Genomic DNA, 27,042 nt, shown 5'->3' on the forward strand with positions numbered 1-27,042 from the left:
CCCGCTGCCCCCGCATATGAACCAGGATGGAATATACAGTCTCTGAAGGCATGCCCCTTCTCTCCGCAGAGGTTACAGACTATTTCATTTTTGCAATTATTGGAAGAATGACCCACCTCATTGCACTTCCTGCAAATAATCTGTCTGATGTCGCATGCTTCCTGAGTATGGCCATACCTCCTACAATGACGACAAAACCTGGGCGCATTGGGGAAGAACAGGTAACCCCGCTCACTCCCAATGGAAAAATTTGATGGAGGATAATGTATACCCCCTGGTTCATCAGGACTTTCCCGGAACTTGACCATGAAACGATATTTACCGGTCCATAGTTCCTCCTCATTCATGACTTTTACTGCCACCTTGGTAATATAGCAGTGCCTATTTAGAAAGGCATAAATCAAAGCCAAGTCCACATGTACATGAAAACAGTCAGAGGTACCTCTTTGGAGCAATACAAGATGACAAAAGTCAGCCCATCCAAATATTGATTGTCCAGATTCTTTTTCAAACAATCATAGAAATTGTTGCAAACAGCCATAGAAGTAAATACAAGATTATACTTGCTTTTGAATTGCTGGAGGCACAAGATTTCTTCCTTCTTCACTTCAAGGAGTCCAAACAAAATCTCCTTCACCACGAAGCTGAGGGTAAAGATTCCTTCTTTGCCTTCTTCCACATCAATCTGGATTCCAAACTTCACTCGAGCCTCACCGGGCCCAGCGTATCGAATGCGTCCCATTATCGCTAGTCGTGTCTACTGGCCAACTCCTTATAGCAGCAAGTGGCTTAAGCCATAAAATGGCGATGCCACAGGGCCAAGAGTTAACGCACAGACAGCCAAATGACTAGACCCATTACAGATCTGAGCCAAAAGGCCGAGAAGCGATAACCAGAATTGGTTTCAAACTACGGAGCCACCCAAGGATCCTGAAAAGTCCATTTGTGGAGATGAGCTCCTGGACTCCCGTTAAGAAGACATGTTGTCAACCTCTAGATCCCTTACATGCCTGCACTTTTCGGCTTGCTGCTGCTGCAATCCACGCGTTTTAGATCTGCATAACTCCACCTCTTTAAACACAGCACCTTCACCCCCTGCTGTTCCCACCCGCCTCAACACCGTTGGAAGGGAGGAGAACCAATTAAGGCGGGGGGTGGGGTGGAACGAGCAGCTGTCTACCCTTAGCAGGAGGGCTCCTGATTACATACCTCTCCTGCTGCTGCTGCTGCTGGCTGTCCAGCAGCAGACTGAAGGTGGCTGCTGCTGTGCACAGGTATATAAAGGCTCAGAGCCTATTATGACACGCGCAGCCAGCGTTCCATTGCCACATTCCATCTACTGCAGGCAGGATACCTGGCTGGCTGAATGTCGCTGAGAAGCTCACAGAGACCGCCATAAGCAACAGTTTAACAGAATGCCACAGACTAATCAACCAAACTTTTTGGGTTGGGTTCTCTTTTATAGTCTGCAGGCATTAAATGAAAGAAGTCAGTGTTCCAGCAGAGGGAGACAACGTTTCAGAAAAGGCATTGTAGCAAACCAAAAAAGAAATTTTAAGCGCAGCAGAGTAACCAGCGCACATACCTGTTAGCTCAGGTGAGTTTAAAAGGCTGCTGTTGATAACAAGGGCATTTGCTAAATAGATGGTGTGTGTGCAACAATATACTGAAAGGTCAATTATATTGTGCAGCTTATCTCACCACCTGTAGTTATTTAGGTGAAAGCTCCAAAATGCTTGCCTAATATGTCTGTTTATCCAAAAGGAAGTAAAAAGGGAGAGCTAGAAAGATAGCATTGCATCACATTACATGGCAATGCAATGCACAGTTGCTGAAGTTGAACCAAAATGAGCTTGTAATCTGGCTTCTGCAACTTTGAACATGAAAAATCCAATGAGGAGAAGAAAAGCAAAGCCAAAGAGTCCATCCCAAAATCCGACAAACAAGCAAAATGAACAAAAAACATTGAATTCAATTCTTTCTGATTTTAGAAACTGCATTAAAGAAGGGGTGCACCGGTCCTGGAGATACTGCAATACCAGGTCAATGCGTGGAGTGGACAGAGCAAGCTCTTTTTCCATCTCCCTGTTCTAAAAATCCATTTAATATATGGTCCCCAGATAGGGGACGTATCAGATATTAAACTGATAAGAACAGATACTACACTTGATCTTAGCCAAAAGGCCGAGAAGCGATAACCAGAATTGGTTTCAAACTACGGAGCCACCCAAGGATCCTGAAAAGTCCATTTGTGGAGATGAGCTCCTGGACTCCCGTTAAGAAGACATGTTGTCAACCTCTAGATCCCTTACATGCCTGCACTTTTCGGCTTGCTGCTGCTGCAATCCACGCGTTTTAGATCTGCATAACTCCACCTCTTTAAACACAGCACCTTCACCCCCTGCTGTTCCCACCCGCCTCAACACCGTTGGAAGGGAGGAGAACCAATTAAGGCGGGGGGTGGGGTGGAACGAGCAGCTGTCTACCCTTAGCAGGAGGGCTCCTGATTACATACCTCTCCTGCTGCTGCTGCTGCTGGCTGTCCAGCAGCAGACTGAAGGTGGCTGCTGCTGTGCACAGGTATATAAAGGCTCAGAGCCTATTATGACACGCGCAGCCAGCGTTCCATTGCCACATTCCATCTACTGCAGGCAGGATACCTGGCTGGCTGAATGTCGCTGAGAAGCTCACAGAGACCGCCATAAGCAACAGTTTAACAGAATGCCACAGACTAATCAACCAAACTTTTTGGGTTGGGTTCTCTTTTATAGTCTGCAGGCATTAAATGAAAGAAGTCAGTGTTCCAGCAGAGGGAGACAACGTTTCAGAAAAGGCATTGTAGCAAACCAAAAAAGAAATTTTAAGCGCAGCAGAGTAACCAGCGCACATACCTGTTAGCTCAGGTGAGTTTAAAAGGCTGCTGTTGATAACAAGGGCATTTGCTAAATAGATGGTGTGTGTGCAACAATATACTGAAAGGTCAATTATATTGTGCAGCTTATCTCACCACCTGTAGTTATTTAGGTGAAAGCTCCAAAATGCTTGCCTAATATGTCTGTTTATCCAAAAGGAAGTAAAAAGGGAGAGCTAGAAAGAGAGCATTGCATCACATTACATGGCAATGCAATGCACAGTTGCTGAAGTTGAACCAAAATGAGCTTGTAATCTGGCTTCTGCAACTTTGAACATGAAAAATCCAATGAGGAGAAGAAAAGCAAAGCCAAAGAGTCCATCCCAAAATCCGACAAACAAGCAAAATGAACAAAAAACATTGAATTCAATTCTTTCTGATTTTAGAAACTGCATTAAAGAAGGGGTGCACCGGTCCTGGAGATACTGCAATACCAGGTCAATGCGTGGAGTGGACAGAGCAAGCTCTTTTTCCATCTCCCTGTTCTAAAAATCCATTTAATATATGGTCCCCAGATAGGGGACATATCAGATATTAAACTGATAAGAACAGATACTACACTTGATCTTAGCCAAAAGGCCGAGAAGCGATAACCAGAATTGGTTTCAAACTACGGAGCCACCCAAGGATCCTGAAAAGTCCATTTGTGGAGATGAGCTCCTGGACTCCCGTTAAGAAGACATGTTGTCAACCTCTAGATCCCTTACATGCCTGCACTTTTCGGCTTGCTGCTGCTGCAATCCACGCGTTTTAGATCTGCATAACTCCACCTCTTTAAACACAGCACCTTCACCCCCTGCTGTTCCCACCCGCCTCAACACCGTTGGAAGGGAGGAGAACCAATTAAGGCGGGGGGTGGGGTGGAACGAGCAGCTGTCTACCCTTAGCAGGAGGGCTCCTGATTACATACCTCTCCTGCTGCTGCTGCTGCTGGCTGTCCAGCAGCAGACTGAAGGTGGCTGCTGCTGTGCACAGGTATATAAAGGCTCAGAGCCTATTATGACACGCGCAGCCAGCGTTCCATTGCCACATTCCATCTACTGCAGGCAGGATACCTGGCTGGCTGAATGTCGCTGAGAAGCTCACAGAGACCGCCATAAGCAACAGTTTAACAGAATGCCACAGACTAATCAACCAAACTTTTTGGGTTGGGTTCTCTTTTATAGTCTGCAGGCATTAAATGAAAGAAGTCAGTGTTCCAGCAGAGGGAGACAACGTTTCAGAAAAGGCATTGTAGCAAACCAAAAAAGAAATTTTAAGCGCAGCAGAGTAACCAGCGCACATACCTGTTAGCTCAGGTGAGTTTAAAAGGCTGCTGTTGATAACAAGGGCATTTGCTAAATAGATGGTGTGTGTGCAACAATATACTGAAAGGTCAATTATATTGTGCAGCTTATCTCACCACCTGTAGTTATTTAGGTGAAAGCTCCAAAATGCTTGCCTAATATGTCTGTTTATCCAAAAGGAAGTAAAAAGGGAGAGCTAGAAAGATAGCATTGCATCACATTACATGGCAATGCAATGCACAGTTGCTGAAGTTGAACCAAAATGAGCTTGTAATCTGGCTTCTGCAACTTTGAACATGAAAAATCCAATGAGGAGAAGAAAAGCAAAGCCAAAGAGTCCATCCCAAAATCCGACAAACAAGCAAAATGAACAAAAAACATTGAATTCAATTCTTTCTGATTTTAGAAACTGCATTAAAGAAGGGGTGCACCGGTCCTGGAGATACTGCAATACCAGGTCAATGCGTGGAGTGGACAGAGCAAGCTCTTTTTCCATCTCCCTGTTCTAAAAATCCATTTAATATATGGTCCCCAGATAGGGGACGTATCAGATATTAAACTGATAAGAACAGATTTTTTTTTTTTTTTTTTTTTTTTTAAAACCTATTCAGGTTAAAATTAAAGTCCACTCCACAGTCCTCTTCTCCCCAAAGGGAGACAAGACGTGGACTCCAACTTAAATCATCATCAGGTTTTGGTACTTTTAATGTCAGAAAAAAAAATTACAAAAATACAACAATACTTACAAAGAAAGAAATGTTTCAGAACCTGAATGGATACCAAAAAAATAAAAATTAAATTATAACTGTATTAACAACAGTAATAACATCAAGTAAAATACTTGTAACCATTATCAAAAGCATGAACCCCAACCCAACTCAGAACCTTAAGGGACAAATCTTCAACCCTTGATGCTGAAAAAACTTGTTTCGATACACCATCTGGTATTCTATATTTCACACAAAAAACATTTTTATCTCTTATTAGTTCTTTCCTAACATTCTCTATAAGATAGTCCAAACGTTTCTCATCATACAACTTACGGTACAACCGGTTAAAATATTCTGCATTCTTTATAAACATAGGTTGTTGAAAAACAACTATATTTTCTTCCATTGCCACCTCCACTTCCTGTTCCTTTCTCTTTTCTTGCTTTTTAACCTTACCACGGCCAGTTCCCTGACTTACACCTCCCATTTCACTCTCTACCCTATCCCCCCAATCTACTCTTGTTTTCTCCATCTCCCTCTGCACTCCTACAGGTTTGCTTTCTTTTCCCTTTACCACCAACACCTTTTCTACACTTTCCTCCTTTCTCTCTACCAAAACCTTTTTAACCACTACCTCCTTCTCTTTATTTCTTTTCCTCTTTGGGCAATTCTTAAAAACATGCGTATCTTCCTGACACAAGTTGCACTTCCTCCGATCTTTACAATCCTTTGACTCATGATCACCTTTTTTGCAAAAACCACATACACCACCCGAACAATTTTCCTTTCCATGCCCGTATTGACGACAAACTCGACAAAAAGTGGGTATACCACTGAAAAAAATATCACCATTTATATTACCCAACTTAAACCTAGCTGGGGGAAGCAACACAGTCCCCTGCTCATCTTCTTTGAAACGGACCAAAAATTTCCACTTCGAAGTCCAAAAACCAAATTCATTATAAATCTTCCCTTTTGGTGTTACTGACAAACAAAAAAACTCCAAAAATGTAAGAACATCCTCTTCGTCCACCAATGGAGAGTACATTTTAACAATGATCCATTTATCTCTAACGGGGAAGTGTGGCATTACACTTATCCCCTCCATTCTTTTATCCTGGCTTGCAGTCATTTTCCTTAGATATCCTTCAAAAAAAACTTTGTCAACAAAAACTATATCATAAACACCCCTCCTGGGGTAGTCCATTATCGCCAACACTTCTTCTGTCTTCAAACCAAAAAGATCCACAAGAACTTGACTCATCACATACCTAAAATCCTTTTGATCTCGAAAGTTCTCCTGAACAACCAAACGAATAGAATTCTGCACCTTAGCAAATTCAGGCACATGATCTTCCTCTCCTTCATGTGATGCTGCAGACATCTTCTTCACAAACAGGTTCTCCTCTTCTCAATAGAAACCTTCAACACCGAAGTGCCAGGTAGATGATCGCCTCCCGTTGCCCGGGGACTAATCCGACTCCCTAATAGCAGCAGGGAGGTGAAGCCCTGCTGAAAAACAGAGCGATCCCCCCAGGCCAAGGAGCCGGGTACCCCGAGCACCTCTCAGCCAAGACCAAGGCAGCAGCCGCTAGATCACTGCACTTGATCTTAGCCAAAAGGCCGAGAAGCGATAACCAGAATTGGTTTCAAACTACAGAGCCACCCAAGGATCCTGAAAAGTCCATTTGTGGAGATGAGCTCCTGGACTCCCGTTAAGAAGACATGTTGTCAACCTCTAGATCCCTTACATGCCTGCACTTTTCGGCTTGCTGCTGCTGCAATCCACGCGTTTTAGATCTGCATAACTCCACCTCTTTAAACACAGCACCTTCACCCCCTGCTGTTCCCACCCGCCTCAACACCGTTGGAAGGGAGGAGAACCAATTAAGGCGGGGGGTGGGGTGGAACGAGCAGCTGTCTACCCTTAGCAGGAGGGCTCCTGATTACATACCTCTCCTGCTGCTGCTGCTGCTGGCTGTCCAGCAGCAGACTGAAGGTGGCTGCTGCTGTGCACAGGTATATAAAGGCTCAGAGCCTATTATGACACGCGCAACCAGCGTTCCATTGCCACATTCCATCTATTGCAGGCAGGATACCTGGCTGGCTGAATGTCGCTGAGAAGCTCACAGAGACCGCCATAAGCAACAGTTTAACAGAATGCCACAGACTAATCAACCAAACTTTTTGGGTTGGGTTCTCTTTTATAGTCTGCAGGCATTAAATGAAAGAAGTCAGTGTTCCAGCAGAGGGAGACAACGTTTCAGAAAAGGCATTGTAGCAAACCAAAAAAGAAATTTTAAGCGCAGCAGAGTAACCAGCGCACATACCTGTTAGCTCAGGTGAGTTTAAAAGGCTGCTGTTGATAACAAGGGCATTTGCTAAATAGATGGTGTGTGTGCAACAATATACTGAAAGGTCAATTATATTGTGCAGCTTATCTCACCACCTGTAGTTATTTAGGTGAAAGCTCCAAAATGCTTGCCTAATATGTCTGTTTATCCAAAAGGAAGTAAAAAGGGAGAGCTAGAAAGATAGCATTGCATCACATTACATGGCAATGCAATGCACAGTTGCTGAAGTTGAACCAAAATGAGCTTGTAATCTGGCTTCTGCAACTTTGAACATGAAAAATCCAATGAGGAGAAGAAAAGCAAAGCCAAAGAGTCCATCCCAAAATCCGACAAACAAGCAAAATGAACAAAAAACATTGAATTCAATTCTTTCTGATTTTAGAAACTGCATTAAAGAAGGGGTGCACCGGTCCTGGAGATACTGCAATACCAGGTCAATGCGTGGAGTGGACAGAGCAAGCTCTTTTTCCATCTCCCTGTTCTAAAAATCCATTTAATATATGGTCCCCAGATAGGGGACGTATCAGATATTAAACTGATAAGAACAGATACTACACTTGATCTTAGCCAAAAGGCCGAGAAGCGATAACCAGAATTGGTTTCAAACTACGGAGCCACCCAAGGATCCTGAAAAGTCCATTTGTGGAGATGAGCTCCTGGACTCCCATTAAGAAGACATGTTGTCAACCTCTAGATCCCTTACATGCCTGCACTTTTCGGCTTGCTGCTGCTGCAATCCACGCGTTTTAGATCTGCATAACTCCACCTCTTTAAACACAGCACCTTCACCCCTGCTGTTCCCACCCGCCTCAACACCGTTGGAAGGGAGGAGAACCAATTAAGGCGGGGGGTGGGGTGGAACGAGCAGCTGTCTACCCTTAGCAGGAGGGCTCCTGATTACATACCTCTCCTGCTGCTGCTGCTGCTGGCTGTCCAGCAGCAGACTGAAGATGGCTGCTGCTGTGCACAGGTATATAAAGGCTCAGAGCCTATTATGACACGCGCAGCCAGCGTTCCATTGCCACATTCCATCTACTGCAGGCAGGATACCTGGCTGGCTGAATGTCGCTGAGAAGCTCACAGAGACCGCCATAAGCAACAGTTTAACAGAATGCCACAGACTAATCAACCAAACTTTTTGGGTTGGGTTCTCTTTTATAGTCTGCAGGCATTAAATGAAAGAAGTCAGTGTTCCAGCAGAGGGAGACAACGTTTCAGAAAAGGCATTGTAGCAAACCAAAAAAGAAATTTTAAGTGCAGCAGAGTAACCAGCGCACATACCTGTTAGCTCAGGTGAGTTTAAAAGGTTGCTGTTGATAACAAGGGCATTTGCTAAATAGATGGTGTGTGTGCAACAATATACTGAAAGGTCAATTATATTGTGCAGCTTATCTCACCACCTGTAGTTATTTAGGTGAAAGCTCCAAAATGCTTGCCTAATATGTCTGTTTATCCAAAAGGAAGTAAAAAGGGAGAGCTAGAAAGATAGCATTGCATCACATTACATGGCAATGCAATGCACAGTTGCTGAAGTTGAACCAAAATGAGCTTGTAATCTGGCTTCTGCAACTTTGAACATGAAAAATCCAATGAGGAGAAGAAAAGCAAAGCCAAAGAGTCCATCCCAAAATCCGACAAACAAGCAAAATGAACAAAAAACATTGAATTCAATTCTTTCTGATTTTAGAAACTGCATTAAAGAAGGGGTGCACCGGTCCTGGAGATACTGCAATACCAGGTCAATGCGTGGAGTGGACAGAGCAAGCTCTTTTTCCATCTCCCTGTTCTAAAAATCCATTTAATATATGGTCCCCAGATAGGGGACGTATCAGATATTAAACTGATAAGAACAGATACTACACTTGATCTTAGCCAAAAGGCCGAGAAGCGATAACCAGAATTGGTTTCAAACTACGGAGCCACCCAAGGATCCTGAAAAGTCCATTTGTGGAGATGAGCTCCTGGACTCCCGTTAAGAAGACATGTTGTCAACCTCTAGATCCCTTACATGCCTGCACTTTTCGGCTTGCTGCTGCTGCAATCCACGCGTTTTAGATCTGCATAACTCCACCTCTTTAAACACAGCACCTTCACCCCCTGCTGTTCCCACCCGCCTCAACACCGTTGGAAGGGAGGAGAACCAATTAAGGCGGGGGGTGGGGTGGAACGAGCAGCTGTCTACCCTTAGCAGGAGGGCTCCTGATTACATACCTCTCCTGCTGCTGCTGCTGCTGGCTGTCCAGCAGCAGACTGAAGGTGGCTGCTGCTGTGCACAGGTATATAAAGGCTCAGAGCCTATTATGACACGCGCAGCCAGCGTTCCATTGCCACATTCCATCTACTGCAGGCAGGATACCTGGCTGGCTGAATGTCGCTGAGAAGCTCACAGAGACCGCCATAAGCAACAGTTTAACAGAATGCCACAGACTAATCAACCAAACTTTTTGGGTTGGGTTCTCTTTTATAGTCTGCAGGCATTAAATGAAAGAAGTCAGTGTTCCAGCAGAAGGAGACAACGTTTCAGAAAAGGCATTGTAGCAAACCAAAAAAGAAATTTTAAGCGCAGCAGAGTAACCAGCGCACATACCTGTTAGCTCAGGTGAGTTTAAAAGGCTGCTGTTGATAACTAGGGCATTTGCTAAATAGATGGTGTGTGTGCAACAATATACTGAAAGGTCAATTATATTGTGCAGCTTATCTCACCACCTGTAGTTATTTAGGTGAAAGCTCCAAAATGCTTGCCTAATATGTCTGTTTATCCAAAAGGAAGTAAAAAGGGAGAGCTAGAAAGATAGCATTGCATCACATTACATGGCAATGCAATGCACAGTTGCTGAAGTTGAACCAAAATGAGCTTGTAATCTGGCTTCTGCAACTTTGAACATGAAAAATCCAATGAGGAGAAGAAAAGCAAAGCCAAAGAGTCCATCCCAAAATCCGACAAACAAGCAAAATGAACAAAAAACATTGAATTCAATTCTTTCTGATTTTAGAAACTGCATTAAAGAAGGGGTGCACCGGTCCTGGAGATACTGCAATACCAGGTCAATGCGTGGAGTGGACAGAGCAAGCTCTTTTTCCATCTCCCTGTTCTAAAAATCCATTTAATATATGGTCCCCAGATAGGGGACGTATCAGATATTAAACTGATAAGAACAGATACTACACTTGATCTTAGCCAAAAGGCCGAGAAGCGATAACCAGAATTGGTTTCAAACTACGGAGCCACCCAAGGATCCTGAAAAGTCCATTTGTGGAGATGAGCTCCTGGACTCCCGTTAAGAAGACATGTTGTCAACCTCTAGATCCCTTACATGCCTGCACTTTTCGGCTTGCTGCTGCTGCAATCCACGCGTTTTAGATCTGCATAACTCCACCTCTTTAAACACAGCACCTTCACCCCCTGCTGTTCCCACCCGCCTCAACACCGTTGGAAGGGAGGAGAACCAATTAAGGCGGGGGGTGGGGTGGAACGAGCAGCTGTCTACCCTTAGCAGGAGGGCTCCTGATTACATACCTCTCCTGCTGCTGCTGCTGCTGGCTGTCCAGCAGCAGACTGAAGGTGGCTGCTGCTGTGCACAGGTATATAAAGGCTCAGAGCCTATTATGACACGCGCAGCCAGCGTTCCATTGCCACATTCCATCTACTGCAGGCAGGATACCTGGCTGGCTGAATGTCGCTGAGAAGCTCACAGAGACCGCCATAAGCAACAGTTTAACAGAATGCCACAGACTAATCAACCAAACTTTTTGGGTTGGGTTCTCTTTTATAGTCTGCAGGCATTAAATGAAAGAAGTCAGTGTTCCAGCAGAGGGAGACAACGTTTCAGAAAAGGCATTGTAGCAAACCAAAAAAGAAATTTTAAGCGCAGCAGAGTAACCAGCGCACATACCTGTTAGCTCAGGTGAATTTAAAAGGCTGCTGTTGATAACAAGGGCATTTGCTAAATAGATGGTGTGTGTGCAACAATATACTGAAAGGTCAATTATATTGTGCAGCTTATCTCACCACCTGTAGTTATTTAGGTGAAAGCTCCAAAATGCTTGCCTAATATGTCTGTTTATTCAAAAGGAAGTAAAAAGGGAGAGCTAGAAAGATAGCATTGCATCACATTACATGGCAATGCAATGCACAGTTGCTGAAGTTGAACCAAAATGAGCTTGTAATCTGGCTTCTGCAACTTTGAACATGAAAAATCCAATGAGGAGAAGAAAAGCAAAGCCAAAGAGTCCATCCCAAAATCCGACAAACAAGCAAAATGAACAAAAAACATTGAATTCAATTCTTTCTGATTTTAGAAACTGCATTAAAGAAGGGGTGCACCGGTCCTGGAGATACTGCAATACCAGGTCAATGCGTGGAGTGGACAGAGCAAGCTCTTTTTCCATCTCCCTGTTCTAAAAATCCATTTAATATATGGTCCCCAGATAGGGGACGTATCAGATATTAAACTGATAAGAACAGATACTACACTTGATCTTAGCCAAAAGGCCGAGAAGCGATAACCAGAATTGGTTTCAAACTACGGAGCCACCCAAGGATCCTGAAAAGTCCATTTGTGGAGATGAGCTCCTGGACTCCCGTTAAGAAGACATGTTGTCAACCTCTAGATCCCTTACATGCCTGCACTTTTCGGCTTGCTGCTGCTGCAATCCACGCGTTTTAGATCTGCATAACTCCACCTCTTTAAACACAGCACCTTCACCCCCTGCTGTTCCCACCCGCCTCAACACCGTTGGAAGGGAGGAGAACCAATTAAGGCGGGGGGTGGGGTGGAACGAGCAGCTGTCTACCCTTAGCAGGAGGGCTCCTGATTACATACCTCTCCTGCTGCTGCTGCTGCTGGCTGTCCAGCAGCAGACTGAAGGTGGCTGCTGCTGTGCACAGGTATATAAAGGCTCAGAGCCTATTATGACACGCGCAGCCAGCGTTCCATTGCCACATTCCATCTACTGCAGGCAGGATACCTGGCTGGCTGAATGTCGCTGAGAAGCTCACAGAGACCGCCATAAGCAACAGTTTAACAGAATGCCACAGACTAATCAACCAAACTTTTTAGGTTGGGTTCTCTTTTATAGTCTGCAGGCATTAAATGAAAGAAGTCAGTGTTCCAGCAGAGGGAGACAACGTTTCAGAAAAGGCATTGTAGCAAACCAAAAAAGAAATTTTAAGCGCAGCAGAGTAACCAGCGCACATACCTGTTAGCTCAGGTGAGTTTAAAAGGCTGCTGTTGATAACAAGGGCATTTGCTAAATAGATGGTGTGTGTGCAACAATATACTGAAAGGTCAATTATATTGTGCAGCTTATCTCACCACCTGTAGTTATTTAGGTGAAAGCTCCAAAATGCTTGCCTAATATGTCTGTTTATCCAAAAGGAAGTAAAAAGGGAGAGCTAGAAAGATAGCATTGCATCACATTACATGGCAATGCAATGCACAGTTGCTGAAGTTGAACCAAAATGAGCTTGTAATCTGGCTTCTGCAACTTTGAACATGAAAAATCCAATGAGGAGAAGAAAAGCAAAGCCAAAGAGTCCATCCCAAAATCCGACAAACAAGCAAAATGAACAAAAAACATTGAATTCAATTCTTTCTGATTTTAGAAACTGCATTAAAGAAGGGGTGCACCAGTCCTGGAGATACTGCAATACCAGGTCAATGCGTGGAGTGGACAGAGCAAGCTCTTTTTCCATCTCCCTGTTCTAAAAATCCATTTAATATATGGTCCCCAGATAGGGGACGTATCAGATATTAAACTGATAAGAACAGATACTACACTTGATCTTAGCCAAAAGGCCGAGAAGCGATAACCAGAATTGGTTTCAAACTACGGAGCCACCCAAGGATCCTGAAAAGTCCATTTGTGGAGATGAGCTCCTGGACTCCCGTTAAGAAGACATGTTGTCAACCTCTAGATCCCTTACATGCCTGCACTTTTCGGCTTGCTGCTGCTGCAATCCACGCGTTTTAGATCTGCATAACTCCACCTCTTTAAACACAGCACCTTCACCCCCTGCTGTTCCCACCCGCCTCAACACCGTTGGAAGGGAGGAGAACCAATTAAGGCGGGGGGTGGGGTAGAACGAGCAGCTGTCTACCCTTAGCAGGAGGGCTCCTGATTACATACCTCTCCTGCTGCTGCTGCTGCTGGCTGTCCAGCAGCAGACTGAAGGTGGCTGCTGCTGTGCACAGGTATATAAAGGCTCAGAGCCTATTATGACACGCGCAGCCAGCGTTCCATTGCCACATTCCATCTACTGCAGGCAGGATACCTGGCTGGCTGAATGTCGCTGAGAAGCTCACAGAGACCGCCATAAGCAACAGTTGAACAGAATGCCACAGACTAATCAACCAGACTTTTTGGGTTGGGTTCTCTTTTATAGTCTGCAGGCATTAAATGAAAGAAGTCAGTGTTCCAGCAGAGGGAGACAACGTTTCAGAAAAGGCATTGTAGCAAACCAAAAAAGAAATTTTAAGCGCAGCAGAGTAACCAGCGCACATACCTGTTAGCTCAGGTGAGTTTAAAAGGCTGCTGTTGATAACAAGGGCATTTGCTAAATAGATGGTGTGTGTGCAACAATATACTGAAAGGTCAATTATATTGTGCAGCTTATCTCACCACCTGTAGTTATTTAGGTGAAAGCTCCAAAATGCTTGCCTAATATGTCTGTTTATCCAAAAGGAAGTAAAAAGGGAGAGCTAGAAAGATAGCATTGCATCACATTACATGGCAATGCAATGCACAGTTGCTGAAGTTGAACCAAAATGAGCTTGTAATCTGGCTTCTGCAACTTTGAACATGAAAAATCCAATGAGGAGAAGAAAAGCAAAGCCAAAGAGTCCATCCCAAAATCCGACAAACAAGCAAAATGAACAAAAAACATTGAATTCAATTCTTTCTGATTTTAGAAACTGCATTAAAGAAGGGGTGCACCGGTCCTGGAGATACTGCAATACCAGGTCAATGCGTGGAGTGGACAGAGCAAGCTCTTTTTCCATCTCCCTGTTCTAAAAATCCATTTAATATATGGTCCCCAGATAGGGGACGTATCAGATATTAAACTGATAAGAACAGATACTACACTTGATCTTAGCCAAAAGGCCGAGAAGCGATAACCAGAATTGGTTTCAAACTACGGAGCCACCCAAGGATCCTGAAAAGTCCATTTGTGGAGATGAGCTCCTGGACTCCCGTTAAGAAGACATGTTGTCAACCTCTAGATCCCTTACATGCCTGCACTTTTCGGCTTGCTGCTGCTGCAATCCACGCGTTTTAGATCTGCATAACTCCACCTCTTTAAACACAGCACCTTCACCCCCTGCTGTTCCCACCCGCCTCAACACCGTTGGAAGGGAGGAGAACCAATTAAGGCGGGGGGTGGGGTGGAACGAGCAGCTGTCTACCCTTAGCAGGAGGGCTCCTGATTACATACCTCTCCTGCTGCTGCTGCTGCTGGCTGTCCAGCAGCAGACTGAAGGTGGCTGCTGCTGTGCACAGGTATATAAAGGCTCAGAGCCTATTATGACACGCGCAGCCAGCGTTCCATTGCCACATTCCATCTACTGCAGGCAGGATACCTGGCTGGCTGAATGTCGCTGAGAAGCTCACAGAGACCGCCATAAGCAACAGTTTAACAGAATGCCACAGACTAATCAACCAAACTTTTTGGGTTGGGTTCTCTTTTATAGTCTGCAGGCATTAAATGAAAGAAGTCAGTGTTCCAGCAGAGGGAGACAACGTTTCAGAAAAGGCATTGTAGCAAACCAAAAAAGAAATTTTAAGCGCAGCAGAGTAACCAGCGCACATACCTGTTAGCTCAGGTGAGTTTAAAAGGCTGCTGTTGATAACAAGTGCATTTGCTAAATAGATGGTGTGTGTGCAACAATATAAGATAAGATAAGATAAGATAAGATAAGATAAGATAAGATATACTTTATTTATCCCGTAGGAAATTGCGGTATCACAGCAGCAGAACACAGATCTCGAACATGACACATATGATAACATAACATTTGGAATACTTTAGACATTGCTTTTCAGACATTTGTTAAACACCCCCATAGCTGTTGGAACAAACGATCTCCTGTATTTTTCCTTTTTACACCTTAGTTGTATTAGGCGATTGCTGAATGTGCTCTTCTGTTTCGCAAACAGTTCATAAAGCGGGTGTGTGTTGTTGCCCATTATAGCTCTGCACTTCTTCTTAATCCTTTCCTCTACCACCTCTTCAAAAGTCCCAAGCTGTAGGCCCACCGTCGCGCTAGCCTTCTTTATAAGTTTGTTGAGCTTGTTGGCGTCAGCAACACGCACACTGTTACCCCAGCAAATTATTGCCGCAAAGGTGGCACTAGCCACAATGGATTGGTAGAACACCTCAAGCATTTTGCCACACACATTAAAAGACCTTAACTTCCTTAGGAAGTACAATCTACTCATCCCCTTCTTGTAGACCTTCTCCACGTGGCACTTCCAGTCTAGCTTGCTATCCAGGTAAACCCCCAAATATTTGAAACTGTCCACCATCTCCACATCCTGACCGTCAATGGTAACAGGTAGGCATACCTTCTTGCACCTTCCATAGCTCATCACCAACTCCCTGGTTTTCTTAACATTTAGTTCTAGATGGTTAGCCTGGCACCATACTACAAAGTCCGCAACCACCCTTCTATATTCCTCTTCATCCTGGTCCTTCCCAATACCGCCAACTATCACAGAGTCATCCGAGTACTTCTGGAGGTAACAACGGTCTGATTTATACTGAAAGTCAGCTGTGTACAATGTAAAGAGGAATGGCGACAGCACTGTTCCCTGCGGGGCTCCGACACTGCTCAGTACACTATCTGATGTAGCCGTCCCCCACCTAACAAACTGTGGCCTATCCGACAGGTAGTCAATTATCCAATTCACAAGTCCCTCGTCCACCGCCATTTTAATCAACTTTCCACGCAGTAAGAGTGGCTGTAATGTGTTGAACGCACTAGAGAAATCAAAGAACAAAGCACGCACTGTGGTTCCATCATTGTCCAAAAAGGAATGTACTGTTTGTAGCAGAGACGCTACAGCATCGTCCACCCCCAGTCCCTGCCGGTACGCAAACTGAAGATCATCAGTATGCGCCATCACCCTCGGACACAAGTGAGCAAGTACTATTCTCTCCAAGGACTTCATCGCATGCGATGTTAAGGCCACCGGTCTATAGTCCCCCGGGGAAGTCGGGAAGGTAGTCTTGGGAACCGGCACCAGGCAGGAAGTCTTCCATAGCACTGGTACTCTCTTTGATTGTAAGCTCTGGTTAAAGAGATGCTGGAAGACAGTACACAACTCATTTGCACACACTCTGAGGACACGTGGACTGAGACCGTCAGGCCCTGCTGCTTTGCCAATGGCCAGCTTACTAAACTGGTCCCTCACGTCATTTTTGGAGACCGAGAAATGATCTATTTCACCCCCTGTTAATTTAGCTAGTTGTTCCCCGGCCTCCTCCCCCTTCCCTGCTGCTACCGCACCTTTATTGCTGAATCTATTGAAGAACTCATTCATTTCATTAGCCATTCTAAGTCCACCACCCACCTGCTCCGACCTTGCCTTAAACCCAGTCACTAGCTTCATTCCAGCCCACACCTCTCTGGAGCTTTTTCGTGCAAATTGATTTTCTAATTTAACTCTGAATGCCTCACGGGCAATCTTAATTTTCCCCTTTAGGTCTCGCTGTATAATTTTCAATGCCTCCTTGTCCTTCCTTTTAAAATCCAGTTTTTTCATGTTTAGTAAATGTTTCAACTCTTTTGTAATCCATGGCTTATTGTTTGCATAACACCGAATCTCTTGAACAGGTACTACAATGTCCATACAGAAGTTGATGTAATCAGTAACTCTGCCAGTAATCTCATTAACATCACAATTCTCTTTCATGGTACACAACACCTCCCAGTCTGTACAATCAAAGCAGTCTTGTAACGCCTCCTCTGCTGCTGGACACCACTTCCTTATCTTTTTAATTGTCACTGGTTGTTTGCGGACGTCTGGTTGGTAAGCAGGAGACAATAGTATGAGGTTGTGGTCAGATTTCCCCAGGGGGGGTAATGCAGCCGATGAATAAGCATTCTTAACATTAGCAATATAGCAATATACTGAAAGGTCAATTATATTGTGCAGCTTATCTCACCACCTGTAGTTATTTAGGTGAAAGCTCCAAAATGCTTGCCTAATATGTCTGTTTATCCAAAAGGAAGTAAAAAGGGAGAGCTAGAAAGATAGCATTGCATCACATTACATGGCAATGCAATGCACAGTTGCTGAAGTTGAACCAAAATGAGCTTGTAATCTGGCTTCTGCAACTTTGAACATGAAAAATCCAATGAGGAGAAGAAAAGCAAAGCCAAAGAGTCCATCCCAAAATCCGACAAACAAGCAAAATGAACAAAAAACATTGAATTCAATTCTTTCTGATTTTAGAAACTGCATTAAAGAAGGGGTGCACCGGTCCTGGAGATACTGCAATACCAGGTCAATGCGTGGAGTGGACAGAGCAAGCTCTTTTTCCATCTCCCTGTTCTAAAAATCCATTTAATATATGGTCCCCAGATAGGGGACGTATCAGATATTAAACTGATAAGAACAGATACTACACTTGATCTTAGCCAAAAGGCCGAGAAGCGATAACCAGAATTGGTTTCAAACTACGGAGCCACCCAAGGATCCTGAAAAGTCCATTTGTGGAGATGAGCTCCTGGACTCCCGTTAAGAAGACATGTTGTCAACCTCTAGATCCCTTACATGCCTGCACTTTTCGGCTTGCTGCTGCTGCAATCCACGCGTTTTAGATCTGCATAACTCCACCTCTTTAAACACAGCACCTTCACCCCCTGCTGTTCCCACCCGCCTCAACACCGTTGGAAGGGAGGAGAACCAATTAAGGCGGGGGGTGGGGTGGAACGAGCAGCTGTCTACCCTTAGCAGGAGGGCTCCTGATTACATACCTCTCCTGCTGCTGCTGCTGCTGGCTGTCCAGCAGCAGACTGAAGGTGGCTGCTGCTGTGCACAGGTATATAAAGGCTCAGAGCCTATTATGACACGCGCAGCCAGCGTTCCATTGCCACATTCCATCTACTGCAGGCAGGATACCTGGCTGGCTGAATGTCGCTGAGAAGCTCACAGAGACCGCCATAAGCAACAGTTTAACAGAATGCCACAGACTAATCAACCAAACTTTTTGGGTTGGGTTCTCTTTTATAGTCTGCAGGCATTAAATGAAAGAAGTCAGTGTTCCAGCAGAGGGAGACAACGTTTCAGAAAAGGCATTGTAGCAAACCAAAAAAGAAATTTTAAGCGCAGCAGAGTAACCAGCGCACATACCTGTTAGCTCAGGTGAGTTTAAAAGGCTGCTGTTGATAACAAGGGCATTTGCTAAATAGATGGTGTGTGTGAAACAATATACTGAAAGGTCAATTATATTGTGCAGCTTATCTCACCACCTGTAGTTATTTAGGTGAAAGCTCCAAAATGCTTGCCTAATATGTCTGTTTATCCAAAAGGAAGTAAAAAGGGAGAGCTAGAAAGATAGCATTGCATCACATTACATGGCAATGCAATGCACAGTTGCTGAAGTTGAACCAAAATGAGCTTGTAATCTGGCTTCTGCAACTTTGAACATGAAAAATCCAATGAGGAGAAGAAAAGCAAAGCCAAAGAGTCCATCCCAAAATCCGACAAACAAGTAAAATGAACAAAAAACATTGAATTCAATTCTTTCTGATTTTAGAAACTGCATTAAAGAAGGGGTGCACCGGTCCTGGAGATACTGCAATACCAGGTCAATGCGTGGAGTGGACAGAGCAAGCTCTTTTTCCATCTCCCTGTTCTAAAAATCCATTTAATATATGGTCCCCAGATAGGGGACGTATCAGATATTAAACTGATAAGAACAGATACTACACTTGATCTTAGCCAAAAGGCCGAGAAGCGATAACCAGAATTGGTTTCAAACTACGGAGCCACCCAAGGATCCTGAAAAGTCCATTTGTGGAGATGAGCTCCTGGACTCCCGTTAAGAAGACATGTTGTCAACCTCTAGATCCCTTACATGCCTGCACTTTTCGGCTTGCTGCTGCTGCAATCCACGCGTTTTAGATCTGCATAACTCCACCTCTTTAAACACAGCACCTTCACCCCCTGCTGTTCCCACCCGCCTCAACACCGTTGGAAGGGAGGAGAACCAATTAAGGCGGGGGGTGGGGTGGAACGAGCAGCTGTCTACCCTTAGCAGGAGGGCTCCTGATTACATACCTCTCCTGCTGCTGCTGCTGCTGGCTGTCCAGCAGCAGACTGAAGGTGGCTGCTGCTGTGCACAGGTATATAAAGGCTCAGAGCCTATTATGACACGCGCAGCCAGCGTTCCATTGCCACATTCCATCTACTGCAGGCAGGATACCTGGCTGGCTGAATGTCGCTGAGAAGCTCACAGAGACCGCCATAAGCAACAGTTTAACAGAATGCCACAGACTAATCAACCAAACTTTTTGGGTTGGGTTCTCTTTTATAGTCTGCAGGCATTAAATGAAAGAAGTCAGTGTTCCAGCAGAGGGAGACAACGTTTCAGAAAAGGCATTGTAGCAAACCAAAAAAGAAATTTTAAGCGCAGCAGAGTAACCAGCGCACATACCTGTTAGCTCAGGTGAGTTTAAAAGGCTGCTGTTGATAACAAGGGCATTTGCTAAATAGATGGTGTGTGTGCAACAATATACTGAAAGGTCAATTATATTGTGCAGCTTATCTCACCACCTGTAGTTATTTAGGTGAAAGCTCCAAAATGCTTGCCTAATATGTCTGTTTATCCAAAAGGAAGTAAAAAGGGAGAGCTAGAAAGATAGCATTGCATCACATTACATGGCAATGCAATGCACAGTTGCTGAAGTTGAACCAAAATGAGCTTGTAATCTGGCTTCTGCAACTTTGAACATGAAAAATCCAATGAGGAGAAGAAAAGCAAAGCCAAAGAGTCCATCCCAAAATCCGACAAACAAGCAAAATGAACAAAAAACATTGAATTCAATTCTTTCTGATTTTAGAAACTGCATTAAAGAAGGGGTGCACCGGTCCTGGAGATACTGCAATACCAGGTCAATGCGTGGAGTGGACAGAGCAAGCTCTTTTTCCATCTCCCTGTTCTAAAAATCCATTTAATATATGGTCCCCAGATAGGGGACGTATCAGATATTAAACTGATAAGAACAGATTTTTTTTTTTTTGATTGAATATATCTTTTATTAGCACAAAAAATAAGTTAACAGACAGTGTACAGTGCCGCAGCCCAGTACACACAGAATTCTACATCATATTTACATAGCATGAGGATACGACGCACTAACTAGACACATCACACCCCTATGCTACACAAAACACTCAATCTGAAAGAAAAAGCATGTCAATCAATACAGTACGACGAACCGTGATAAGGGATGGGGATTGGGAAAAAGGGGATGGGGAGGGGAAAATCACAGGCCCGAAGCTTTATTGAAAGACAAGACACATAAGGGGAGAGGGGGAGGAGGGGTTTAGTCCTCGTCCTCGTCCTCCGGACCGTCCATGATGGAATAGTCTCTGAGCAGATAAGAACAGATACTACACTTGATCTTAGCCAAAAGGCCGAGAAGCGATAACCAGAATTGGTTTCAAACTACGGAGCCACCCAAGGATCCTGAAAAGTCCATTTGTGGAGATGAGCTCCTGGACTCCCGTTAAGAAGACATGTTGTCAACCTCTAGATCCCTTACATGCCTGCACTTTTCGGCTTGCTGCTGCTGCAATCCACGCGTTTTAGGTCTGCATAACTCCACCTCTTTAAACACAGCACCTTCACCCCCTGCTGTTCCCACCCGCCTCAACACCGTTGGAAGGGAGGAGAACCAATTAAGGCGGGGGGTGGGGTGGAACGAGCAGCTGTCTACCCTTAGCAGGAGGGCTCCTGATTACATACCTCTCCTGCTGCTGCTGCTGGCTGTCCAGCAGCAGACTGAAGGTGGCTGCTGCTGTGCACAGGTATATAAAGGCTCAGAGCCTATTATGACACGCGCAGCCAGCGTTCCATTGCCACATTCCATCTACTGCAGGCAGGATACCTGGCTGGCTGAATGTCGCTGAGAAGCTCACAGAGACCGCCATAAGCAACAGTTTAACAGAATGCCACAGACTAATCAACCAAACTTTTTGGGTTGGGTTCTCTTTTATAGTCTGCAGGCATTAAATGAAAGAAGTCAGTGTTCCAGCAGAGGGAGACAACGTTTCAGAAAAGGCATTGTAGCAAACCAAAAAAGAAATTTTAAGCGCAGCAGAGTAACCAGCGCACATACCTGTTAGCTCAGGTGAGTTTAAAAGGCTGCTGTTGATAACAAGGGCATTTGCTAAATAGATGGTGTGTGTGCAACAATATACTGAAAGGTCAATTATATTGTGCAGCTTATCTCACCACCTGTAGTTATTTAGGTGAAAGCTCCAAAATGCTTGCCTAATATGTCTGTTTATCCAAAAGGAAGTAAAAAGGGAGAGCTAGAAAGATAGCATTGCATCACATTACATGGCAATGCAATGCACAGTTGCTGAAGTTGAACCAAAATGAGCTTGTAATCTGGCTTCTGCAACTTTGAACATGAAAAATCCAATGAGGAGAAGAAAAGCAAAGCCAAAGAGTCCATCCCAAAATCCGACAAACAAGCAAAATGAACAAAAAACATTGAATTCAATTCTTTCTGATTTTAGAAACTGCATTAAAGAAGGGGTGCACCGGTCCTGGAGATACTGCAATACCAGGTCAATGCGTGGAGTGGACAGAGCAAGCTCTTTTTCCATCTCCCTGTTCTAAAAATCCATTTAATATATGGTCCCCAGATAGGGGACGTATCAGATATTAAACTGATAAGAACAGATACTACACTTGATCTTAGCCAAAAGGCCGAGAAGCGATAACCAGAATTGGTTTCAAACTACGGAGCCACCCAAGGATCCTGAAAAGTCCATTTGTGGAGATGAGCTCCTGGACTCCCGTTAAGAAGACATGTTGTCAACCTCTAGATCCCTTACATGCCTGCACTTTTCGGCTTGCTGCTGCTGCAATCCACGCGTTTTAGATCTGCATAACTCCACCTCTTTAAACACAGCACCTTCACCCCCTGCTGTTCCCACCCGCCTCAACACCGTTGGAAGGGAGGAGAACCAATTAAGGCGGGGGGTGGGGTGGAACGAGCAGCTGTCTACCCTTAGCAGGAGGGCTCCTGATTACATACCTCTCCTGCTGCTGCTGCTGCTGGCTGTCCAGCAGCAGACTGAAGGTGGCTGCTGCTGTGCACAGGTATATAAAGGCTCAGAGCCTATTATGACATGCGCAGCCAGCGTTCCATTGCCACATTCCATCTACTGCAGGCAGGATACCTGGCTGGCTGAATGTCGCTGAGAAGCTCACAGAGACCGCCATAAGCAACAGTTTAACAGAATGCCACAGACTAATCAACCAAACTTTTTGGGTTGGGTTCTCTTTTATAGTCTGCAGGCATTAAATGAAAGAAGTCAGTGTTCCAGCAGAGGGAGACAACGTTTCAGAAAAGGCATTGTAGCAAACCAAAAAAGAAATTTTAAGCGCAGCAGAGTAACCAGCGCACATACCTGTTAGCTCAGGTGAGTTTAAAAGGCTGCTGTTGATAACAAGGGCATTTGCTAAATAGATGGTGTGTGTGCAACAATATACTGAAAGGTCAATTATATTGTGCAGCTTATCTCACCACCTGTAGTTATTTAGGTGAAAGCTCCAAAATGCTTGCCTAATATGTCTGTTTATCCAAAAGGAAGTAAAAAGGGAGAGCTAGAAAGATAGCATTGCATCACATTACATGGCAATGCAATGCACAGTTGCTGAAGTTGAACCAAAATGAGCTTGTAATCTGGCTTCTGCAACTTTGAACATGAAAAATCCAATGAGGAGAAGAAAAGCAAAGCCAAAGAGTCCATCCCAAAATCCGACAAACAAGCAAAATGAACAAAAAACATTGAATTCAATTCTTTCTGATTTTAGAAACTGCATTAAAGAAGGGGTGCACCGGTCCTGGAGATACTGCAATACCAGGTCAATGCGTGGAGTGGACAGAGCAAGCTCTTTTTCCATCTCCCTGTTCTAAAAATCCATTTAATATATGGTCCCCAGATAGGGGACGTATCAGATATTAAACTGATAAGAACAGATACTACACTTGATCTTAGCCAAAAGGCCGAGAAGCGATAACCAGAATTGGTTTCAAACTACGGAGCCACCCAAGGATCCTGAAAAGTCCATTTGTGGAGATGAGCTCCTGGACTCCCGTTAAGAAGACATGTTGTCAACCTCTAGATCCCTTACATGCCTGCACTTTTCGGCTTGCTGCTGCTGCAATCCACGCGTTTTAGATCTGCATAACTCCACCTCTTTAAACACAGCACCTTCACCCCCTGCTGTTCCCACCCGCCTCAACACCGTTGGAAGGGAGGAGAACCAATTAAGGCGGGGGGTGGGGTGGAACGAGCAGCTGTCTACCCTTAGCAGGAGGGCTCCTGATTACATACCTCTCCTGCTGCTGCTGCTGCTGGCTGTCCAGCAGCAGACTGAAGGTGGCTGCTGCTGTGCACAGGTATATAAAGGCTCAGAGCCTATTATGACACGCGCAGCCAGCGTTCCATTGCCACATTCCATCTACTGCAGGCAGGATACCTGGCTGGCTGAATGTCGCTGAGAAGCTCACAGAGACCGCCATAAGCAACAGTTTAACAGAATGCCACAGACTAATCAACCAAACTTTTTGGGTTGGGTTCTCTTTTATAGTCTGCAGGCATTAAATGAAAGAAGTCAGTGTTCCAGCAGAGGGAGACAACGTTTCAGAAAAGGCATTGTAGCAAACCAAAAAAGAAATTTTAAGCGCAGCAGAGTAACCAGCGCACATACCTGTTAGCTCAGGTGAGTTTAAAAGGCTGCTGTTGATAACAAGGGCATTTGCTAAATAGATGGTGTGTGTGCAACAATATACTGAAAGGTCAATTATATTGTGCAGCTTATCTCACCACCTGTAGTTATTTAGGTGAAAGCTCCAAAATGCTTGCCTAATATGTCTGTTTATCCAAAAGGAAGTAAAAAGGGAGAGCTAGAAAGATAGCATTGCATCACATTACATGGCAATGCAATGCACAGTTGCTGAAGTTGAACCAAAATGAGCTTGTAATCTGGCTTCTGCAACTTTGAACATGAAAAATCCAATGAGGAGAAGAAAAGCAAAGCCAAAGAGTCCATCCCAAAATCCGACAAACAAGCAAAATGAACAAAAAACATTGAATTCAATTCTTTCTGATTTTAGAAACTGCATTAAAGAAGGGGTGCACCGGTCCTGGAGATACTGCAATACCAGGTCAATGCGTGGAGTGGACAGAGCAAGCTCTTTTTCCATCTCCCTGTTCTAAAAATCCATTTAATATATGGTCCCCAGATAGGGGACGTATCAGATATTAAACTGATAAGAACAGATACTACACTTGATCTTAGCCAAAAGGCCGAGAAGCGATAACCAGAATTGGTTTCAAACTACGGAGCCACCCAAGGATCCTGAAAAGTCCATTTGTGGAGATGAGCTCCTGGACTCCCGTTAAGAAGACATGTTGTCAACCTCTAGATCCCTTACATGCCTGCACTTTTCGGCTTGCTGCTGCTGCAATCCACGCGTTTTAGATCTGCATAACTCCACCTCTTTAAACACAGCACCTTCACCCCCTGCTGTTCCCACCCGCCTCAACACCGTTGGAAGGGAGGAGAACCAATTAAGGCGGGGGGTGGGGTGGAACGAGCAGCTGTCTACCCTTAGCAGGAGGGCTCCTGATTACATACCTCTCCTGCTGCTGCTGCTGCTGGCTGTCCAGCAGCAGACTGAAGGTGGCTGCTGCTGTGCACAGGTATATAAAGGCTCAGAGCCTATTATGACACGCGCAGCCAGCGTTCCATTGCCACATTCCATCTACTGCAGGCAGGATACCTGGCTGGCTGAATGTCGCTGAGAAGCTCACAGAGACCGCCATAAGCAACAGTTTAACAGAATGCCACAGACTAATCAACCAAACTTTTTGGGTTGGGTTCTCTTTTATAGTCTGCAGGCATTAAATGAAAGAAGTCAGTGTTCCAGCAGAGGGAGACAACGTTTCAGAAAAGGCATTGTAGCAAACCAAAAAAGAAATTTTAAGCGCAGCAGAGTAACCAGCGCACATACCTGTTAGCTCAGGTGAGTTTAAAAGGCTGCTGTTGATAACAAGGGCATTTGCTAAATAGATGGTGTGTGTGCAACAATATACTGAAAGGTCAATTATATTGTGCAGCTTATCTCACCACCTGTAGTTATTTAGGTGAAAGCTCCAAAATGCTTGCCTAATATGTCTGTTTATCCAAAAGGAAGTAAAAAGGGAGAGCTAGAAAGATAGCATTGCATCACATTACATGGCAATGCAATGCACAGTTGCTGAAGTTGAACCAAAATGAGCTTGTAATCTGGCTTCTGCAACTTTGAACATGAAAAATCCAATGAGGAGAAGAAAAGCAAAGCCAAAGAGTCCATCCCAAAATCCGACAAACAAGCAAAATGAACAAAAAACATTGAATTCAATTCTTTCTGATTTTAGAAACTGCATTAAAGAAGGGGTGCACCGGTCCTGGAGATACTGCAATACCAGGTCAATGCGTGGAGTGGACAGAGCAAGCTCTTTTTCCATCTCCCTGTTCTAAAAATCCATTTAATATATGGTCCCCAGATAGGGGACGTATCAGATATTAAACTGATAAGAACAGATACTACACTTGATCTTAGCCAAAAGGCCGAGAAGCGATAACCAGAATTGGTTTCAAACTACGGAGCCACCCAAGGATCCTGAAAAGTCCATTTGTGGAGATGAGCTCCTGGACTCCCGTTAAGAAGACATGTTGTCAACCTCTAGATCCCTTACATGCCTGCACTTTTCGGCTTGCTGCTGCTGCAATCCACGCGTTTTAGATCTGCATAACTCCACCTCTTTAAACACAGCACCTTCACCCCCTGCTGTTCCCACCCGCCTCAACACCGTTGGAAGGGAGGAGAACCAATTAAGGCGGGGGGTGGGGTGGAACGAGCAGCTGTCTACCCTTAGCAGGAGGGCTCCTGATTACATACCTCTCCTGCTGCTGCTGCTGCTGGCTGTCCAGCAGCAGACTGAAGGTGGCTGCTGCTGTGCACAGGTATATAAAGGCTCAGAGCCTATTATGACACGCGCAGCCAGCGTTCCATTGCCACATTCCATCTACTGCAGGCAGGATACCTGGCTGGCTGAATGTCGCTGAGAAGCTCACAGAGACCGCCATAAGCAACAGTTTAACAGAATGCCACAGACTAATCAACCAAACTTTTTGGGTTGGGTTCTCTTTTATAGTCTGCAGGCATTAAATGAAAGAAGTCAGTGTTCCAGCAGAGGGAGACAACGTTTCAGAAAAGGCATTGTAGCAAACCAAAAAAGAAATTTTAAGCGCAGCAGAGTAACCAGCGCACATACCTGTTAGCTCAGGTGAGTTTAAAAGGCTGCTGTTGATAACAAGGGCATTTGCTAAATAGATGGTGTGTGTGCAACAATATACTGAAAGGTCAATTATATTGTGCAGCTTATCTCACCACCTGTAGTTATTTAGGTGAAAGCTCCAAAATGCTTGCCTAATATGTCTGTTTATCCAAAAGGAAGTAAAAAGGGAGAGCTAGAAAGAT

General features: G+C 44.6%; 16 non-coding genes and 1 pseudogene across 16 annotated transcripts; all 17 read right to left on the minus strand.

Annotated features, from left to right (window-relative positions):
* Window positions 1-2,005: 2,005 nt before the first annotated feature.
* On the minus strand, window positions 2,006-2,196 carry LOC141212944 (U2 spliceosomal RNA). The gene has a single exon (XR_012282525.1). It is a non-coding gene; the product is annotated as a U2 spliceosomal RNA (small nuclear RNA).
* Window positions 2,197-3,311: 1,115 nt separating this feature from the next.
* On the minus strand, window positions 3,312-3,502 carry LOC141212862 (U2 spliceosomal RNA). The gene has a single exon (XR_012282447.1). It is a non-coding gene; the product is annotated as a U2 spliceosomal RNA (small nuclear RNA).
* Window positions 3,503-4,617: 1,115 nt separating this feature from the next.
* On the minus strand, window positions 4,618-4,804 carry LOC141213154 (U2 spliceosomal RNA). The gene has a single exon (XR_012282725.1). It is a non-coding gene; the product is annotated as a U2 spliceosomal RNA (small nuclear RNA).
* A 2,853-nt stretch (window positions 4,805-7,657) lies between these two features.
* Window positions 7,658-7,848, minus strand: LOC141212945 (U2 spliceosomal RNA). Its single transcript, XR_012282526.1, has one exon. It is a non-coding gene; the product is annotated as a U2 spliceosomal RNA (small nuclear RNA).
* A 1,114-nt stretch (window positions 7,849-8,962) lies between these two features.
* LOC141212946 (U2 spliceosomal RNA) lies at window positions 8,963-9,153 on the minus strand. Its single transcript, XR_012282527.1, has one exon. It is a non-coding gene; the product is annotated as a U2 spliceosomal RNA (small nuclear RNA).
* Window positions 9,154-10,268: 1,115 nt separating this feature from the next.
* On the minus strand, window positions 10,269-10,459 carry LOC141212947 (U2 spliceosomal RNA). The gene has a single exon (XR_012282528.1). It is a non-coding gene; the product is annotated as a U2 spliceosomal RNA (small nuclear RNA).
* Window positions 10,460-11,574: 1,115 nt separating this feature from the next.
* On the minus strand, window positions 11,575-11,765 carry LOC141212948 (U2 spliceosomal RNA). Its single transcript, XR_012282529.1, has one exon. It is a non-coding gene; the product is annotated as a U2 spliceosomal RNA (small nuclear RNA).
* Window positions 11,766-12,880: 1,115 nt separating this feature from the next.
* Window positions 12,881-13,071, minus strand: LOC141213078 (U2 spliceosomal RNA). The gene has a single exon (XR_012282656.1). It is a non-coding gene; the product is annotated as a U2 spliceosomal RNA (small nuclear RNA).
* Window positions 13,072-14,186: 1,115 nt separating this feature from the next.
* Window positions 14,187-14,377, minus strand: LOC141212950 (U2 spliceosomal RNA). The gene has a single exon (XR_012282531.1). It is a non-coding gene; the product is annotated as a U2 spliceosomal RNA (small nuclear RNA).
* Window positions 14,378-17,733: 3,356 nt separating this feature from the next.
* On the minus strand, window positions 17,734-17,924 carry LOC141212951 (U2 spliceosomal RNA). The gene has a single exon (XR_012282532.1). It is a non-coding gene; the product is annotated as a U2 spliceosomal RNA (small nuclear RNA).
* A 1,115-nt stretch (window positions 17,925-19,039) lies between these two features.
* LOC141212952 (U2 spliceosomal RNA) lies at window positions 19,040-19,230 on the minus strand. The gene has a single exon (XR_012282533.1). It is a non-coding gene; the product is annotated as a U2 spliceosomal RNA (small nuclear RNA).
* Window positions 19,231-20,345: 1,115 nt separating this feature from the next.
* LOC141213159 (U2 spliceosomal RNA) lies at window positions 20,346-20,545 on the minus strand. The gene has a single exon (XR_012282728.1). It is a non-coding gene; the product is annotated as a U2 spliceosomal RNA (small nuclear RNA).
* A 265-nt stretch (window positions 20,546-20,810) lies between these two features.
* Window positions 20,811-20,920, minus strand: LOC141213221 (U2 spliceosomal RNA; annotated as a pseudogene).
* A 1,112-nt stretch (window positions 20,921-22,032) lies between these two features.
* On the minus strand, window positions 22,033-22,223 carry LOC141212953 (U2 spliceosomal RNA). Its single transcript, XR_012282534.1, has one exon. It is a non-coding gene; the product is annotated as a U2 spliceosomal RNA (small nuclear RNA).
* Window positions 22,224-23,338: 1,115 nt separating this feature from the next.
* Window positions 23,339-23,529, minus strand: LOC141212954 (U2 spliceosomal RNA). Its single transcript, XR_012282535.1, has one exon. It is a non-coding gene; the product is annotated as a U2 spliceosomal RNA (small nuclear RNA).
* A 1,115-nt stretch (window positions 23,530-24,644) lies between these two features.
* LOC141212956 (U2 spliceosomal RNA) lies at window positions 24,645-24,835 on the minus strand. Its single transcript, XR_012282537.1, has one exon. It is a non-coding gene; the product is annotated as a U2 spliceosomal RNA (small nuclear RNA).
* A 1,115-nt stretch (window positions 24,836-25,950) lies between these two features.
* On the minus strand, window positions 25,951-26,141 carry LOC141212957 (U2 spliceosomal RNA). Its single transcript, XR_012282538.1, has one exon. It is a non-coding gene; the product is annotated as a U2 spliceosomal RNA (small nuclear RNA).
* Window positions 26,142-27,042: the final 901 nt, after the last annotated feature.

This window comes from Phyllobates terribilis, unplaced genomic scaffold (genome assembly GCF_046119375.1).
Source record: "Phyllobates terribilis strain yellow unplaced genomic scaffold, ASM4611937v1 Scaffold_187__1_contigs__length_3656778, whole genome shotgun sequence".
Classification (NCBI taxonomy): Eukaryota; Metazoa; Chordata; class Amphibia; order Anura; family Dendrobatidae; genus Phyllobates; species Phyllobates terribilis.